Here is an 18,869-nt window from a genome sequence, read left to right as displayed (position 1 = left end):
AAAAATCCCCGACATGCCGAAATGGGTTTTGAACATAATAAAACACGGATACTCACTTCAATTCGCTCGCAGACCACCCTGCTTTTCAGCGGTGGTCGAGACGAAAGTGAGGAAAGATGTGTCACATGTTCTACGCACCGAGATGCTCAAACTGATAGAGAAGGGCGCTATAGAAACTGTTCCTCCCTCTTTGAGCGAGGCGGGTTTTTACAGCCGCTATTTTCTCATCCCGAAAAAGGATGGTGGCCTTCGCCCCATCCTGGATCTCAGACATCTGAACAAAGCGTTAATGATTCGCTCGTTCAGAATGTTAACAACCAAACATATCCTCGCGCAAGTTCAGCCCGGGATTGGTTTCTATCAGTGGATTTGAAAGATGCTTACTTTCACATCCCGATAGCGCCTCACCACAGGCCCTTTCTGAGATTACGCTTCGAGGGACAGTCATACCAGTACACAGTACTACCATTCGACCTATCATTGGCCCCCGTACATTCACAAAATGTATGGACGCGGCACTTTCCCCTGAGACAGCGGGAGTGCGGATACTGAATTACCTCGACGATTGGCTAATCATAGCACAATCAGAGGTTCAGTTAATGACACACAGATCTTGGACTATCAGCCATTTACAATGCCTGGGTCTGAGAATAAATTTAGCAAAGAGCGTGCTATCCCCCAGCCAGAATATTTATTTTCTGGGAATAGTGCTAGACTCAGTGCAGATGACAGTGCGCCTCTCATCAGAGCGCGCACTCTCTATTCGACGCCTTGCAACATCGTTCAGAACGGGCGCGCACGCCCCCGTCAAACGATTTCAGAGAATGCTCGGTCTCATGGCCTCGGCATCAGCTGAACTCCAGCTAGGATTGTTGCACATGCGTCTTCTCCAGCGCTGGCTCAAGAGCCGTGTCCCCACTCACGCGTGGCGCTCGGGCCACTTTTTGATCAGAGCGAATCACGGCTGTATAGAAGCCCTGACGCCCTGGAAAGCCATCAACTGGTATCAAACCGGCGTGAGTCTGGGCATGAATACGCGGAGAAAAATGATCACGACAGATGCCTCCAAAATAGGATGGGGGCCCTTTACGAGGGCAGGCCTGTTTCCGGCTTTTGGTCAAGCCCGGAAAAGCGCCTACACATAAACTGTCTGGAAATGACAGCGGTCGCCTTGGCTCTCAGAGCCCTGCTTCCGTACCTGCAAAACGAACACGTCCTGGTCCGAACGGACAACATGACGGTAGTTTCGTATATAAATTGCCAAGGTGGACTCAGGTCGAGCTCCCTGCACTCTATGGCCAGGGAGCTCATCCTATGGTCACAACACCACCTGCGCTCGCTAAGGGCAGCGCACGTGCCAGGCGTCCTGAACCAAGGAGCGGACATGCTATCCAGAGACAAAGTTCTCCCAAGAGAATGGTCTCTCCACCCTCTGACGGTTCAGTGGTTATGGCGAACCTTTGGCGAGGCAGAGGTCGACCTCTTAGCCTGCCTCTCTTCTCAAAAAGCACGGACGCGCTCGCCCAAGTTTGGCCGAGCCGCCCCTTGTATGCTTTTCCCCCGATCGCGATGCTGCCTCAGGTCATCAGTCAGATCAGGGAGGTGAAATGTGCAGTGCTCCTGGTAGCCCCACTCTGGAAAAACCAGACGTGGTTTCCAGAGCTGGTACAGATGATGCAATCTGCCCCATGGCCGATTCCGCTGAGGCAAGACCTCCTCGGACAGGCCAGTGGGATGATTCTTCATCCCCGCCCCGATCTGTGGGCCCTCCATGCATGGCCCCTCCACGGGTTCCCGAGAACCTCCCCAGTGGAGTTCTGAAAACCATTACTGAGGCGCGAGCCCCTCTCAGGCGCTTGTATGCCCAAAAGTGGAAAGTGTTCAGTGACTGGTGTGATACCAAGAGCTTGAACCCCAAAACATCGCGAGATACCAAGTGTACTCGCCTTTTTGCAGGAGCTGCTGGAGGCGGGCCACACACCCTCCACGCTCAAAGTCTATGTGGCTGCCATAGCGGCGTCACACAATCCTGATAAAGGACATTCATTAGGAAAAAGCGATCTGATCGTTCGTTTCCTAAGAGGCTTAGGAGGATGAACCCTCCTCGCCCACCTTCGGTGCCGATCTGGGACCTGGCCACGGTCCTGGGCGCACTCAAAGGTGCCCGTTCGAACCTCTCCGAACCGTGCACCTCAAGCAGCTCTCACTCAAATCCACGCTCTTGCTGGCACTTCGCTTCAGTTAAAAGAGTGGGCTGACCTGCAGCGCTGTCATCAAGCTGCTTGCCTGGATTTTGGACCTAACGACTGCAGAGTTGTCCTTAGGCCAAAGCACGGGTATATTCCTAAGGTGCTCTCTACACCCTTCAGAGCACAGGTGATATCTCTGGCAGCTATCGTCCTCAGCAGGCGAAGGTGATGCAAATTTACTCTGCCCGGTCAGGGCGCTCAGAGTATATTTGGAACGTTCTGCCCTGTTCAGACAGACGGAACAATTATTCGTATGCTTTGGCGGCCGAACTAAGGGTCTCGCTGTCTCAAAGCAATGAATATCGCGCTGGATAGTGGATGCTATAGCGCTAGCTTATGGAGCCAAGGGCCTTCAATGCCCCTTAGGCGTCAGAGCTCACTCTACGAGAAGCATGGCCTCCTTAGCTTTAGGAGGGAGAGGAAAAGACAAATAATTTTTCCTAATTTTTTTTTATTTCAACCTTATCAAAATCTTTAAGCACGTATTCCCATCTAATTGGGTTTGGGTAATAAGCCTGTAAAAAAAAATTCTAATGACTCTATTTGTACATATTTTATCACAAAAATCATAACCTTCTAAGGAGAGCTGTCTCAGCACTGGGGAGATTTTGGAGTACAACATGTCTTCTTTAACCATTAATCTTAACGGAATTGGTATAGCTCTAATCATTCTATTAAAAATATTAACGGTACACTTTACTTGGAATTTCTCACAAAACACTCTATACAGTAACCAATTTCCATTATCATCTAAGAAATGGGCAATAGCCCAAATCTCTTTAGATATCCATTCTTCAAGATATACAGATTTTCTGCCAAATTTTATTTATCTACTATTCCAAACTGGAGTGTTGTGAGGAGTGAAGTTATGTTTGAACAATAGTTTCCAATAGAGCAGCACTTGCTGATGGAAGGCTGAATGTTTAACTGGTAACGAGGTGCACTCAAAGTCACAACATAACAGAAAGTGTATTCCCCCAGTTTGTTAAAGATACCATTGGGGACAATAAACCAAAAGGAGTGGCTATTCTGAATGAAGGATTTTAACCATTTCAATTTCAAAACACCATTCATAATGTCAAAATCGATAGCATTCACCCCACCGTCTTCATATTTTTTAATCATGTCCTCCTTTCTAATGTACTGACACTTATTTCTCCAAATAAATTAAAAATTCACCTTATTTATTAATTTAATCATTCGTGTCGATATGGGCAAGGAGAAGGCTGGATAGATGAGTCTGGACAAACTATCCATTTGAGATAAAAGAACCCTTCCAAAAATGGTAAGATCCCTCTGCAGCCATCTATTCAATATGGACTTACATTTATCTATGTTATTCAACACATTTTTATTCTCCATAACATCTTTATCTTTAGAAATAATAATTCCCAAATATTTAACTTCCCTTTCAATTTGTATATTAGGTAATGACTGCAAAGGAAACTCATGCAGTGTTAACATTACACATTTGTTTAGGTTTAAATGTGCCCCGAAGCTTTAAAAAACTGCTTAATAGAATGTAAAGCTCATGGAATTTGATAGTCATTCTTTAGAAACAATGTTGTATCGTCAGCAAACTGACTTATAAGTATATGTCTATCCACATTATAGACATATACTTATATTTATTTTTAATCAATATAGATAATAACTCTGCAACCATTATAAATAATAATGTTGAGCTTGCCAGTCACCCCTGAAACAGAAGAATCCAGCTGTTTTAGTTGAGGTCTGCCTTCTTTCTTTTTCGACTGTTTTCCTCTCTTTCTGCTACTGTTTTTATTGTTTCTAAACTAAAGACTGTTCCTTAATATATTAGCAGAGCACAATGTAATGGTTCCATATTTTATTTTTAAACTGTGGTGTTTTCATTTGAACTGTTACAGTGCTAAAACTTTAACTCTGTGTTACTCAGCTTTTTTGTAAATTAATCTGAAAGAAATGTTGAATGAAACACTATGATGTTTTGGCCAAACCATTTGAATTATTACAGTGGGGGGAATTTCTTTTTTTTAATTATTATTATTTGAAAGAGATTGTGAATAAAACTACTGTATATTGTAATGGCCAAACTAATTAAAAGAAAATAGTTAACACCGTTTGCTGCTTCTGGGTTTTTAAAATTGCTCATTATTAAAATTGCTTTTATTTTATAAACTTGTTAGTTTTATGAAAACACTAAAAATAATAAACACTGGCTCTCAAATTTAACTTAATGGATATATACAGGGATGACAAAAAATTAAATTAATCAAAAATGTGCTTTATTACTACATTTGTTTACAAGTAACTTTATTCAAGTTAAAAAAAATAATAAAATCAATAGGATTTACGTAATATACTGTAGAATTTAGCTTTTTTTTTTGGTCACTGGTGGCCACCCCGTTTGGAGGCAGTGCCCCAGCATGGCCCCCCCCCACTGAAAATGCTCTAGACACGCCCCTGGCTATATATGCAGATGCACCCTCTATGTGGAACAACATTTCTCATGAGAAAAAAACTGTCTTTAAGACCTTTGTCTCTGTGAATTCGTCAGTCTAAACCTTTATATAAATTATTCCTTAACAATTGCATATAGTGAGTAAAAAAAATTTTAAGGTATGACTGTGTTGCTTAAGAAGTTTGTATTAACAAACATGCTATTTGTATTTCATCAGTGCCCACATGTTGAGAGCATCTTGGATCAGCAATCAGGTGTGGAAAGAGTACTGAAAAATCACACTCAAGTAAAAGAGTAGCTCATTTTCCTGGTAATTTATTATACCAATTATCACATTCTCTACATAAGGGCTCAGTATTATTAAAAAATTTACAATATTTAAAAAAAAAAAACATTATTATTAAAAATGTCTGTTTTATTCTATTACATTAATTATTTTAAAGCTACTCAAGTTATTCAGTCAAAAGCAGTTAGTTGTTTTCTCGTTTCCTTGTTAATGTTGTTTGATTAATAGCCTTGATTTCTACTCAATTCACTGATGACGTAGTGAATTTTGATCACGTCTCACTTAAGGTGTGGTTATGAGTGTATCAGATGACCCCTCCCCCTTTTCAATACGGGGCACCAGTTAAGAATACTATCTTAAAAATGTACGGACACTCCCAAAAGAGCTGTTAGATAATTTAGAATTAATGTAAACTAGAGGGAGTTTCTCTGCTGATTTATCTGAAGGAATTCTGTCTGGACAACTAGTGGAGTCTTTTATCATCAACACAATGAAGACACATTTTTAATAAAATGAAGGACATTTATTAACAATAATAAACAAGATATGCATGGACAACACCAAATTAAATGGCCATTGAGACATGAGGCAAAAATGTCATATTTGTAATGCAATTTTTGAAAAGATTTTACCCATTACCCTCTATATCTTGTAATCTTTGCAAACAAAAGGAGAAAGAAAAATGCACCTGGTCTTACGATTGGCTGCCTCCTCTGAGTTGGCTGAGTCTCTGCTGTCCCATCTCATCTTGCAGTGTACTGAACTCTTTATTATTGTCTACTAGCAGATTCTAAACACAAAATAGACAGGTATGCACTGTTGAAGTCCTACTGTCTTAAAAATATTCCTTTAAAGGCTAAGTGTGTAATTTTTGTGATTTTCTGCCTTTCCAGTGTAATATACAGAGACGACTACTGTACAAATAAGCCATTAGTAGGTTGATTTCCTTGAAGGGTAAACACTGATTAATTGGCACCAACAGAACATTGCTCTGTTTGTTTGTTTGTGCATCCCAAACAGCCCAACAACGCAACATTAGCTCAACCAATACAGTTTGCTTGAGCTGTGGGACTATCCATTGGATCAACCAATGGATGACAGAGTTCAGGGACTCTTTACCTTGCTCAATTTCCAATTGCCCACTTTCCAAAGCGCCATAAGTCCTCGCAGTGGCATAGTGACTCGCCTCAATCCGGGTAGTGGAGGACGAATCTCAGTTTCCTCCGCATCGGAGACGTCAATCCACACATCTTATCAAGTGGCTTGTTGAGAGCGCATTACCATGGAAACAAGGTTTCACGCTATTCTCTGCGGCATCCATGGGCAACTCAAAGACGACGCGCCCCACCAAGAGCGAGAACCACATTAGTGACCACAATGAGGTTCCCCTATGTGACTTTAGGACTAATTTGGTTGCTTAGGAGACCTGGCTGGAGTCACTCAGCACACCCTGGAACTCGTGACTCCAGGGTTGGTAGTCAGCGTCTTTACTCCCTGAGCTACCCAGGCCACAGCCATATGGCTTTCTTTATTGGAACACAAATGGTGTTTTATATAGTAGAATGTCCAAGCTGCTCTTCTCCATACAATGAGTTAATGTGAATGGTGACCCCTGGCAGTCCATAATATTTCAGTCTGTTCCTCACATAAAGCTATCATATGTCTTCAGAAGACTTGGAATATAGTGCACAAGTTGTAAAAACAACTCTAAATGGTGCGTTTATCTTTTTTGGATCCTCTGGTCACCATCCATTTGCATTGTATGAAAGAGAGCAGCTCTGACATTCTACTAAATCCCTCTTTTTGGTATTCCACTTAAGAACGAATGTCATTCAAGTTTGGAATGACATGAGGGTGTGTAAATGAAAGACTTTTATCCACTATTCCTTTTGGTTCATCTCTCTATTGCCATTTTAACTCTCTTTTCTCACCCAGTAGGAGATGGGCACCCAGGTGTGCTTGTCAGACAGGTGTTTAGACAGGAGTAAATTGTCAGGAGTGAGACCGTACTGTGAGGCCAGAGCAGCGTACAGGCCCGGGGGTGCCATCCTGCCCTGCGTTCCACAAAAACTCCTCTGCGGGATAATATGCTTTCTCTCCAGGCACCCCCATCTGGATCCTCAGCAATAAATCCTTCAGCCTGACCAGGTAAAGAATAGAGAAATCAGTTTCCCCTTCACACTGTAAAACATCTAATTTGTTGATGTTCTCACATGCCTTTGATCATCCCCTTATGTATTTGACATGCTGTCAGAATGCCTCACCCCAGTTCCTCCTCTTTCATCAGCCTCTGAACACACATCTCCATCCCATTCCCCAGCTTCAGCTTTCTGTAAGAGTAGAAAGACATTAAATCCAGATACAAATGGGAAGTTTTGTCCACTTTTAAGGAGAACTAAGGGAGTCTGTGTTAAAGCTCCACAATGTTATGCCCACCTGGAATGTTATTCAACCTCTTTTTTGCCTTGAAAATATTGAGAAAAATATTTGTGTGAGAAACATTTTCAGGTAAAATATTGCAATAGTTGGAAACAGGACTACAATAAGTATACGAGTTTACATGCTTGTCAAATTGGAAATAAAATTGTAGCAACTTGTTAGCAAATTATGTCTTTTTTATTTTCTCCCCAATTTGGAATGCCAAATTCCCAATGTGCTCCATGTCCTCCTGGTGGCATAGTGACTCGCAACAATCCGGGTGGCGGAGGATGAATCTCAGTTGCCTCTGCGCCTGAGACCATCAATCCGCACATCTTATCACGTGGCTTGTTGAGCGAGTTACCGCGGAGACGTAGTGCACGTGGAGGCCCGCGCTATTCTCCTCGGCATCCACGCCAAACTCACCACGTGCCCCACAGAGAGGCGAAAACCACATTATAGCGACCACAAGGAGGTTACCCCATGTGACTCTACCCTCCCTAGCAACTGGGCCAATTTGGTTGGTTAGGAGACCTGGAGTCACTCAGCATGACCTGGATTACAACTCGCGACTCCAGGGGTGGTAGTCAGCAGCTTTACTCACTGAGCTACCCAGGCCCCAGCAAATGATGTCTTTTAAAAGCAGCTTCAAAATTGTAGTATTGACTGTGTGTAAAGTTAACAGACCTTGTTTTACTCACAAATCAAAAGCTGCTATTCTAAAAACCCATCAGAAATTTCAGAGTGAACCCATGGAAATTGTATTGTTTGCCTTTATCAACATTACTTTGGGCGTTAAAATATGTTCTCTGAACTCATAATAAAAAGACTAGGTTTATTATTAGGCTGTACAGTAACAGTCCATTACGTCATCACTCCAGTGGAAATGTGGGCCAGTTCCGAGATGTTCGCAGATTCCTCAGGCAGCAGCACCATTTAAGTGGAAAAGAAGTAACAGAAAGCATATACAAAGGAGAGGAAAATGAAGAAAAGGCAAAATTATCAACCTGAGTGTCTGCAGTTTTCCTCTGAGTATCCTGATAAGCTTCTTTCCTTCTAGCAGCCACACACGCAGGAATGCAGGACTGGGCACACACAAGTGCCGGAAGAGGGTTGGGTTGGTAGGATAAATTCTGTAATTATTTTCCATGCAAAACAAAATGTGTCATTTCTTTTCATTTCCATAAAACAAAAGTGTTGGGCAATCATAACGGTTGTCAAGCTGTCAAATGGTTGGTCAAAAAAGCAACATAAAAGAACCATAAAATAGTCATAATAAGGAAATTACCATTTTTCTTAAAGTTGAAACTGGTTTGCGGTGCTATGGGCGAGGACATCGTTCACTGAAAATCTTGCTTCCATTAGGTCTCAAATCCTTTACATTACATGTTTCATGTAACATGAGGTTGTGTAGATGATTTCCATGTTCCATTTCCATGTCAATTGAAGGGATATTTTAGGTGTGGGTTAGAAACAGATCAGTATTTAAGCCTCTACTTTTACTTCCACATTGTCACATTCACAGTTGTCTTTTGTGTACTTTTATTTTGAAAATCTTGTTAATTTCCTGTTCCCCAGTCATGTGATGTCCAGTTTTCCCTCTGTGTTCATGTGTCTTGCTTTCATTTGTTCATTGTTTGATTACTTTGTTATCAGTTCTAGTTTGTCATTGGTTTTAGTTCATTGCCTTGTTATCTTGTTTAGAGTTCTGTTTTTTCATTGGCTTATGTTTCCCCATGTCCATGTATTTAAGCCCTCATGTTAGCCATTGTCTCTTGTCTAGTATTGATGTTAGTTTGTGTAAAATAACTCTAGTTATGTCCTGGTCATAGTCTAGTTTCAAGTTCCTGTTTCTAGTTTAGTCTACGTGTTTAGTTCCGTGTTCATGGGTATAGATATGGTTTTCTTGTATTATCATCATTTTGGCAATAAATCTGCACTTAGGTCTTACACATCGTCATTGCCTTTGTCCGCTACACATCGTTACACGATTTTTTTTTTTTTGCAATTCTGGTGAGTAAATGATGAGAATTTTCGATTTTGATTTTGTCATTTTCAGCTTCTGTTTGTGAGTGTGGAGGCCAACCTGAGATTTGAGGTAATCAAGTGACGCCTCCTCTGATATCTCCACATGTCCAATGAATCGCATCTCTGATTCAGGCCACTCTGAAGCATCAAGACACACACAATAGCAAACATAAACATTGGTGGCAAAAAGTTTGGAATAATGTACACATTTTGCTCTTATGGAAAGAAATTGGTACTTTTATTCATCAAAGTGGCATTCAACTGATCACAATATATAGTCAAGGACATGGCAATAAAGTTCATTCTGATTCTGATATATTGACAATGACTAGGCTGAAAGCTTTAACCTGTGGTGAGCACCTCTGCCTGGTCCATCTCTGGAAAGCAGGAGCTGTCAATCATATCATGTACATCCTCACAGGCAGCTTTAGGTAACCCTGAGGTTTAGGTTAGAGAAAGAAAGAAGGCTTTATTCATGGGCATTGTTCATGGTTTCTGGATAAGGATAAAAAAAAAAAAAAAAAAGGTTTCAGAGATTGTACTTTCAAGTTCGCCAATTAAAGGAATAGTTCACCCCAAAATGAAAATTCTCTCATCATTTACTTTTGCCATCCCAGATGTGTATGACTTTCTTCTGTAGAACACAAACAAATATTTTTAGAAGAATATTCCAGCTCTGTTGGTCCATATAATGCCAGTGAATGGTGACAAAAAAATAGGAAGCTCCAAAAAGCATATAAATGCAGCATATATGTAATCCGTAAGACTCCAGTATTTAAATCCATATCTTCAGAAGTGATATAATAGGTGTGGGTGAGAAAGATCAATTTTAAGTCCTTTTTAACTATAAATTCTCCCTGCCCAGTGGCTGCCGATGTGCACGAAAAAAGTGAATTGCCAAAAACAAAAGAATGGATGTTGATGGCTGTTTGAAATTGGAGATTTAAATACTGATCTGTTTCTCACCCACACTTATATCACTTCTGAAGACATGGATTCAACCACTGGAGTCTTATGGATCACTTTTATGCTGCCATTAAATCTTTAAAGTCTTGGACCCTGTTGACTTGCATTGTATGGACCTACAATGCTGAGATATTCTTTAAAAATCTTCGTTTCGGTTCAGCAAGACATCTGGGATGAGATCAGTGTGGGTAAATGATGAGAGAATTAACATTTTTAGGTGAACTATCCCTTTAAAGATGAAGTGTCAAACCAAATACATTTACATTTATGCATTTGGCAAATGCTTTTATCCAAAGCGACTTACAGTGCAACTATTACAGGGACAATCCCCCGGAGCAACCTGGAGTTATATGCCTTGCTTAAGGACACAATGGTAGTTGTAAAATAATTCAGTTAAAGCTAATGCAAGTATTTATTTCTAGCCAGCCAGGCAGACTAAACTAATGGTGTGATTTTGATGCGAGACTACCTGTTTGTTAATCCAAGTGTAGAAAGAGGAAAACCTGTTTGAAAACAATGTTTATTTTCCAATTCCATTTGGTGACACTAGTGTTGCAAAAATTACACACTTCAGCTTTAAATGGGCACTTAAAAAGCAAACATTTTCAAGTTTTTACCTTCTACTCTTGCCATCTGCAACATTTCCTTAAGACACTGGAATAAGAACCAGCATTTTTAAACACATTATTATTACTTTATCAGAAGTCACATTACAAAATTCATATACAATCTAGAAAGCTCACCTCTTTGACGGTTAGAGACTCCTCTACAATAATCTCCAGCTCCTGACCAGTTGAGGGCGCTAGACCAACACTAAATTACAAGAACAACTGCAAAGGAGAGATGGACAGTAAAAATTCAACCTAAAAAATTCAACCAGATATAAATCTGTCATAATTTACTCACACGCACGTCGTTCTAAACCCATTTGTCTTCCTTCCATGAAACACAACAGAAGAAATGATCACTTAGCTCTTTTCCATACAATGATCAGGGACAATCAAGCTTAAAAAAGGGCAAAGAAGCACCATAAAAGTAGTCCATTCGACCTAAGCATTGTATGATACAATGAAGTCTTCAGAATTAATACAATACCTTTGTGTGAGAAACAGGCCGAAATGTAAATCATTATGCATTAACAAAATCTAGTCATATTTCACACACATTTTTACAAATGAGATTTAAAAGCTACAGCGGTGAAGAACAACTTTTCTATGGCTTCAGAAAACTTGGAATATAGTGCACAATTCACAGGGGCTACTTTCATGGTAATTTTATGGAGCTTTTCCATCCTTTTTTGAGTTAGATTCCCCCCAGTCGCTGTATTATTTTGTTATATGCGAAAGAATATCAGAATATCTTTTGTGTTCCATGGAAGAAAACACCAATTCTCAACACTTTTCTCACCAATTTGGAATGCCCAATTCCCAGTGCACACTAAGTCATTGTGGTGGCGTAGTAACTCGTGGCGGAGTGTCTGAGACACTCAATCTACGCATCTTATCATGTGGCTTGTTGAGCACGTTGCCATGGAGACATGGCACATGTGGAGGCTTCACGCTATTCTCTGCGGCATCCACGCACAACTCACCATGCGCCCCATCAACATTATAGCGAACACAAGGAGGTTACCCCAAGTGACTGTATCCTCCCTAGCAACCTGGCCAATTTGGTTCACAAGTTCTGTGAAATAACCAGAGCTTGTTTCTTGTTTTGGATGGACAGAAATGCTTCCTTTACCTGCTGTCCAGTTCCTCTGGCTGCAGCAGAAGCAGAGCATCTCCGTCTTTCAATGACAGCTCTCTCAGCATCCTCTGCATGTCTTGAGGTGGGAAAACCCTCCAGCCACTTGTCCCGCCACCATTGGCCCCTGGACAGTTCTGTTCCTGGCATAGAAAGGCCTCTTGGGGGCCTAGGGCCTCAAGCAAGGTGCCCAGTGTGGCCCCACCAGCAAATCCCTTCATGGAACACACCAGTCCAGATCAGTTAAGATCTTGGACCCCTGATCCGCCCTCACACTCTCTTCAGCAGAGGGATGCAAACGGTAGTTTTGAACTATTAAAGGAATAGTTCACCCATAAATGAAAATACTGCCATTGTTTATTCACCTTCATTCTAAAACCAAACCCACTTACTTTCTACCATGCTGCTCTTTTTAAACACTGAAAGACACTCTGATTCTCTAAAACTGACCAAAATGCACCATAACGTAAAAGTAGTTCATACCACTTAGGTGGTATATCACAATCCTTCTGAAGCCATATGGTCGCTTTGTGTGACAAAAAAAATTGACCAAATTTAAAACATTATTAATTGTTCATATTTGGTTGAACTATCCCTTTAAGTGTGTTCCCAGCATTAGCCACCAGGAGGGGCCACTTTTCAAGTAGTTCCTTACCTCTCTTCCATTCAACACACATCACTCACTCCTGCACTGTACAGGGACATCTGGTCATCTGGAATAACACAAGTGACAAATTATCAACAGAAATAACTGTCAGAACATGGAAGTGTGTGAGTGCAAATAAAATCTGACTTAAAAGGAATAGTTCACCCAAAAATGAAAATTCTCTCATCATTTATTGAGCCTCATGCCATCCAAGAAGCACTTTTTTCTGCTGAACACAAACATAGATTTTTAGAAGAATATTTCAGCTCTGTTGGTCCATACAATGCAAGTGAATGGTGACCAGAATTCAGAAGGTCCAAAAAGGACAGAAAGGCAGCATAAAATAAATCCATACGCCTCCAGTGGATTAATCCACATGTTCTGAAGAAATATGATAGGTGTGGGTGAGAAACAGATAAAAATGTAAGTAATTTTTTACTATAAATTTACACTTTCACTTTCACTTCCACATTCTGGTGTGGAAGTAACTTTTACTTTCACAATCAGCCACCTACTGGTCAGGGCTGGTCAAAGGTGGAGATTTATAGTAAAAACGAACTTAAATATTGATCTGTTTCTCACCCACACCTAACATATCACTTCAGAAGATATGGATTTAACCACTGGATGCGTACAGATTAATTTTATGCTTCAAAATTTTGGTACCCAATCACTTGCATTGTGAGGACCAACATAGCTGAAGTATTCTTAAAAAAATCTTTGTTTGTGTTTAGTAGAAGAAAGAAATCATGCACATCTGGGATGGTATGAGGCTGAGTAAATGAGAGTTTTCATTTTTGGGTGAACTATCCCTTTAAGTAACCACTTGAAAGAGTGTGTTTCACCTGTCAGCGTTTCATATAAATGTAACCCAGCTGGGACATTCTTAGCCAAGGTCAGTGCCATGTCTCATTCCCAAAGATCCTGCATCTACAAATAAAGGTCAAAATTCAGAGAACTCGAGACATTTATTCAAAACATAATACTCCATCTTGCCAACACTCGACTCCAGTATCTTCCAAAAGATGGATTACGTGTAACTGTCCCTTTAATATGGCTGTAGAGGGAGGACTAGTGACTGACAAGTGAGGTCACTTGTTAAATGGCCAATCGCAGGTCTCCGACAGTCTTCCTGTGGTCAAAGGTGACTGTGATGATGGAGTCATTGTCTGGGGCCGTAGGGTGCAGGGCTCCATTTTGGCAGTGGTAATGAGGGGCCAAATGCAGCCGCACCTCAATGCTGTTACTGCTGGCATCAAACTCGGCTCTACAGGAGACACAAAAGATTTTGAAATAGCAAAAAATGTGCCATGTTAATGTGCGAGTGTTTATGTGTGTATGTGGAGCCACCTTCTCTGCTGTAGCCTTGCATTCTCCTCTTGCACCATCTCCAGCAGGTGAGGAGGCACTTTGTATGCAGGGTTCCCTATGGCTGTGTAACACAACACAAAAAGAGCCATTTGTATGAGCATTTATTAATGAAACAAATTAATTTGTACCACAAGTGCACATACAGGGCCCAAAATTAACAAGTGCCAAACGATAAAGGCGATTAAATTGGCTTTAGTGAGTTAAAAGGCAAAAGGAATAGCAAAATAATTCATGCCTGCACCAATATATGCACAACATACCTTCTGGAGGTCTTTTCATTGTTCGCTTCCTGTAGAAGAGCATGTAGGCACTCTCTTTTCCCTGAAACTGCGTCTCTATGTCCTTCTGTGTAATGGCTGTCGCAGTGGAGTCATTCAGGTCAAACCAATTGTATCCGTCAGCAGCGTCAGGGTCTCCTTCTGTTACTGGCTCCATGTTCTCTGGGCCACAGTTGATCAGGGTTGGACTGATTGGTTCTGTTGCCACAGGACCAGAAGCCTTTAAAGCTACACTGGTTCCATTGGACACTAGCATAAACACTTCAGGGTGGTTCTGAAGAAACTGGAGGATTACAAAACTGTGAACTTTCCAAAGGATACATCTCAGTACAGCTATTTTGTAAAGTCTTGGTTAATGTAGCAAATAGAAAAAACCCTATGTCTTTATAGTGTGAAGTAAACAGTAGAACTTCAGAAGCCAAACCATGCTGATGGTGCCGTGCTGTTTCTTGTATTTTTTGCTCCATGGTGTGACAGTTTTATTCATCAGCTTTTGGCCCAGCTGGTCCATGAGCACAAACTTTGACGCTTCCTGAGAAAAGGAACTGAAGTATTTATTAAGTACAGTTCATTAGTATAATTTGTATAATGCTTTGTGACGTTTCATTCATTCAAGTAAAGGATAGGAATGAGCTAGAATGGTCCACTACTCATCCACTAAACCGAATGGTTGATTAGTGAGGTCAATCAGTTTATCCATCTTCTCGGATATGCATTTAGCATACTGACATCATTGCTGTGCTTATGCTACAGATCACAAATATACATGCAAGTAACACTTAACTTCTAAAAACTACTTAACACCTCCCATGGCTGTGAGCTCTACGGCGGTAAGAATAGGGAGTGGATCCTCTGGCAATTCTGTAGAGACACTCTCATTCTTTCTTACATTGGCCTCATGTTTCTGGGTCTTGACTCTCACCTCTTCCTCCTGAGGACAAATCACATACAACAAAAAAATGCAAATGAGATTGGATCAGTGTTGGGGAAGCTGCTTTGAAATGGTAGCTTTCCAAGCTACAAGCAACTCATACATTTAAAGAGCTCAAGCGGGTTCTGTCATGTTACCGCACTGGAGGCCTTTTCTTCTGGGTTTGGGGATCTGAACCAGACCCCTTTTCTATTGGGGTTTGTCCAGCCCATACAAGTAAATATCAGATTATATTATTTGTGGTAATAATTATGTAGAACAGAACTTATCTAGCACAAAAACAATAAACACTATTAATCAAGTCCCCGGACCTTAAGGAACAAAGTTCTGGCCACCATTCACTTGCATTGTATGGACCTAAAGAGCTGAAATATTCTTCTAAAAATCTTTGTTTATGTTCTGCTGAAGAAAGAAAGTCATGCACATCTGGAATGGCATGAGGGTGAGGAAATTATGAGAGAATTTTCCTTGTTGGGTGAACTATTCCTTAGTAGCATCGGTCATTTTATTTGATCTCAAACACTGCTGAATGAGATTATTGTCAGCTGTAAAAACAATCCAGTAAGGAAAACAAAAGTACCCAAATGGAAACACCGGGATCGTCTTCTCACACAACACACTAGGTACAGCTTCATAAATAAAATAGTTTAATAAAATATAAAATGCTAAGAAAAGACCATACATAAATGTGCACAAAACATCTTCATTATGCAATATTCAGTATCTTTTAAACATATTCAGACACAGTAATGTAAGTGTTGTGGGTAGTCGTGAAAACAGGCCCTAACTTCAACAGAATTTGATCACAAGTGGTCGCAGGAGACCATTTGAGATGTGTTTATACCAGCCAGGGACAGGGTCATACATAGAGATTGCGGTGAAACAGAGACTTACCGGTGCTTCCCAGTGGTCAAGCTGATCAATGTCTTCGAGGTAGACATGATAATGGCCTCCGTAACAACCTCCTTTATCTATGATGACAGAGAAGAGTTCGTAAGAATACTCAGAGTCTGGACAATTGCTCTGTTAAAAAAAACAAAACAAAAAAAACTTTTACCTAAAGTGACCCTTGTGTTAGCAGTCCACATCTTGCATCATTAGGGTACCACTTTACAGCAGGTTGCTAAAAAGGTATCTGCAATTATTCGCTGATGGAAGGAAAGCTCCAGCTAATTTGCAAGTAATTAAAGATCATTAGAGTCTATGTACCTCATTGTTGGTCCAGGCAAAACTGTCCGTCAGGTCTGTAGTGGAGGACGTCTGTTCATCCACCAGCAGCAGATGAGCAAACAGTCTCTGAAGCTCCAGAGGAATCAGGCAAACCTGAAGTAAGAGGAAACTTCTATCCATCTGCCCATTTTTTTTAGACTTTATGTTTAGCACTACAAACAATGCAAGTTCTCCCTTGAACACGCATGCCACTATGAACGAGCCTCTCTCATAGTCCTCATGAATGTGCAACGGATGTCAGGATTTTCACTTAAAAAAGTGAAAATTATAATTTACTCCATCCCAGATGTGTATGAATTTCTTTCTTCTGTACAACACAAATGAAGACTATTTCAGACTATTTCAAAACGTTTAAACTCCAAAAGGCACACAAAGGCAGCATCAAAGTAATCTATAAGACTTGTATAGTTTAATTCATGTCTTCTGATGTGATGCAACTGGTTTTGGGTAAAAAAAAAAGATAAAAATGTAACTCCTTTTTCACTGTACATCTTGACATTGTAGTCTCTGAGCATGATCATGATTTCAAGCTCGATTACAGTTCCTTGTGTTTGTCGCATGCGCAGCGCACTAGATGGAGCTATGAGGTGTAATCAAGCTTGAAATCATGATTGCTAAGGAGACGGCATATGTCAAGATTTATAGTAAAAAAGGAGTTTTTTTTGTGTCTGTTCTGGTTGGATCACTTCAGAAGACATGGATTATACCACTGTAGTCGTATCGACTACATTTATGCTGCCATTTCGTGCTTTTTAGTCACCATTCATTTGCATTTTATCAGCTACAGAGCTGAAACTTTTATGTAAAAATATTAGTTTCTGTTCAGCAGAAGAAAATTTCACACATCTGGGATGGCATGAGATAAGAGTGAGATCATTTCATTTTTGGGTGAACTATCCATTACATTTCAGGAATCATTGCCTTCAGAAGACTGGGAATATGACGCATGAGCTTCTTGGACTGCGTTTATGATACTTTTAGGATCTTTTTAAAGCTTTAAAGTGAGTTAGCCAGACATCCTTAATTCGTCTGGTCTGAGGCAGAACAGCTCCTCTATGATACACAGTCACAAGACATGAGTAAACAGTAACAATCACAGACATGATTCCATTTACTTTTCAACCTCCTTTATCTAACTCACCCCTATACTCTGGTGTGAAAAGTAGAGTCTAGATCAGGGAGTTCAGATAACTTAATCCCGCAGAGTTTGATTTTCCCTCTGGGCAGAGGAGAGCCCATCCCCGTTCTCTTCAAACAGATCTCCAAATATGGCCACGGCTGCCTTGTGATGCTTTTTTGTCGGTATACCTCAGTCAGGAGTTTCGTTTAGAGAGAGAAAAGAGAGTTTCACCTCTTGCTATCTCATCTTGGTCTTCCCCAACTCTCGATTAACAATCAATGGACTCACTCTGGAATAAGATGATGTCACAGGGCTAAACATCGCTTTTATAAACCAACCGAGGTACGAAATGCACTTTTCGCTCTGTTCAAACAGCGTGACGTGCCTTTGGATGAATCATGAGTGTCATGAAAGTGGAAATGAGTGGAAATCTGAGTGTTGACAGCACTGCTTCCACTTTTCAACGTTGAGATTTAATAAAACAGGTATTATTTGTTGACTGTTGACTGCCACTGTATTCGATTAGTTTCGATTTATTACGGGACTACCGTATTAACTAAAGAGTTCAGTCATACGTGATTAGCACATGTTTTCCCAGGCAGCAGCAGGTAAGCACCTGTTATCAGCTTAATCAAATGAGCATGTTAACAGATCAGAACTACAACATCTCTCATCTTTGAAGCCCTCTACATTCGTCGCCATCGAAATACGCAAGTCAATGGATGGAATCTTCGCAAGCTTAGAAGAGACCCCACTCCCCTGCAGTGTTCTGGCAGACATTCTACACCTCATCGTTGGACGCTTCGTTGATGAACGGGTCCTCGCTTCAGCCAGTGTTGGGTAACATTACTTTTAAAAGTAACTAATTAGAATATTGCGTTACTCCTTAAAAAATAACTTAATTAAATAGTTATTTTTATGGAAAGTAAAGCTTTACTTTTGAGTTACTTTTTTCTCACAGCCAATCTCTCTTCTGCTATGTTATTAATTCCATACAAATAAGCCATGCATTCCATACAAGAGACATTAAAGGTCAAGTTAGCTGCTGAACAACACTCCAACACTTACAACTGCATCATATAATTTATGTCATCATATGCGTTTCTCATCGACAATGCCAAAGCCATCTTGAGATGTTCTTCAGAAGTCAGGATAAAATT

The 18,869-nt window shown here is 40.6% G+C and overlaps 1 pseudogene; it reads right to left on the bottom strand.

The window, feature by feature from the left end:
• Positions 1-5,530: 5,530 nt before the first annotated feature.
• On the bottom strand, positions 5,531-16,705 carry LOC127654313 (ubiquitin carboxyl-terminal hydrolase 40-like; annotated as a pseudogene).
• Between the last annotated feature and the right edge of the window lie 2,164 nt (positions 16,706-18,869).

This window comes from Xyrauchen texanus, chromosome 13, assembly GCF_025860055.1.
Source record: "Xyrauchen texanus isolate HMW12.3.18 chromosome 13, RBS_HiC_50CHRs, whole genome shotgun sequence".
NCBI classification, from domain to species: Eukaryota; Metazoa; Chordata; class Actinopteri; order Cypriniformes; family Catostomidae; genus Xyrauchen; species Xyrauchen texanus.
The sequence above is the reverse complement of the archived record's forward strand: the minus strand, read 5'-3'. Positions and strand labels throughout refer to the sequence as shown.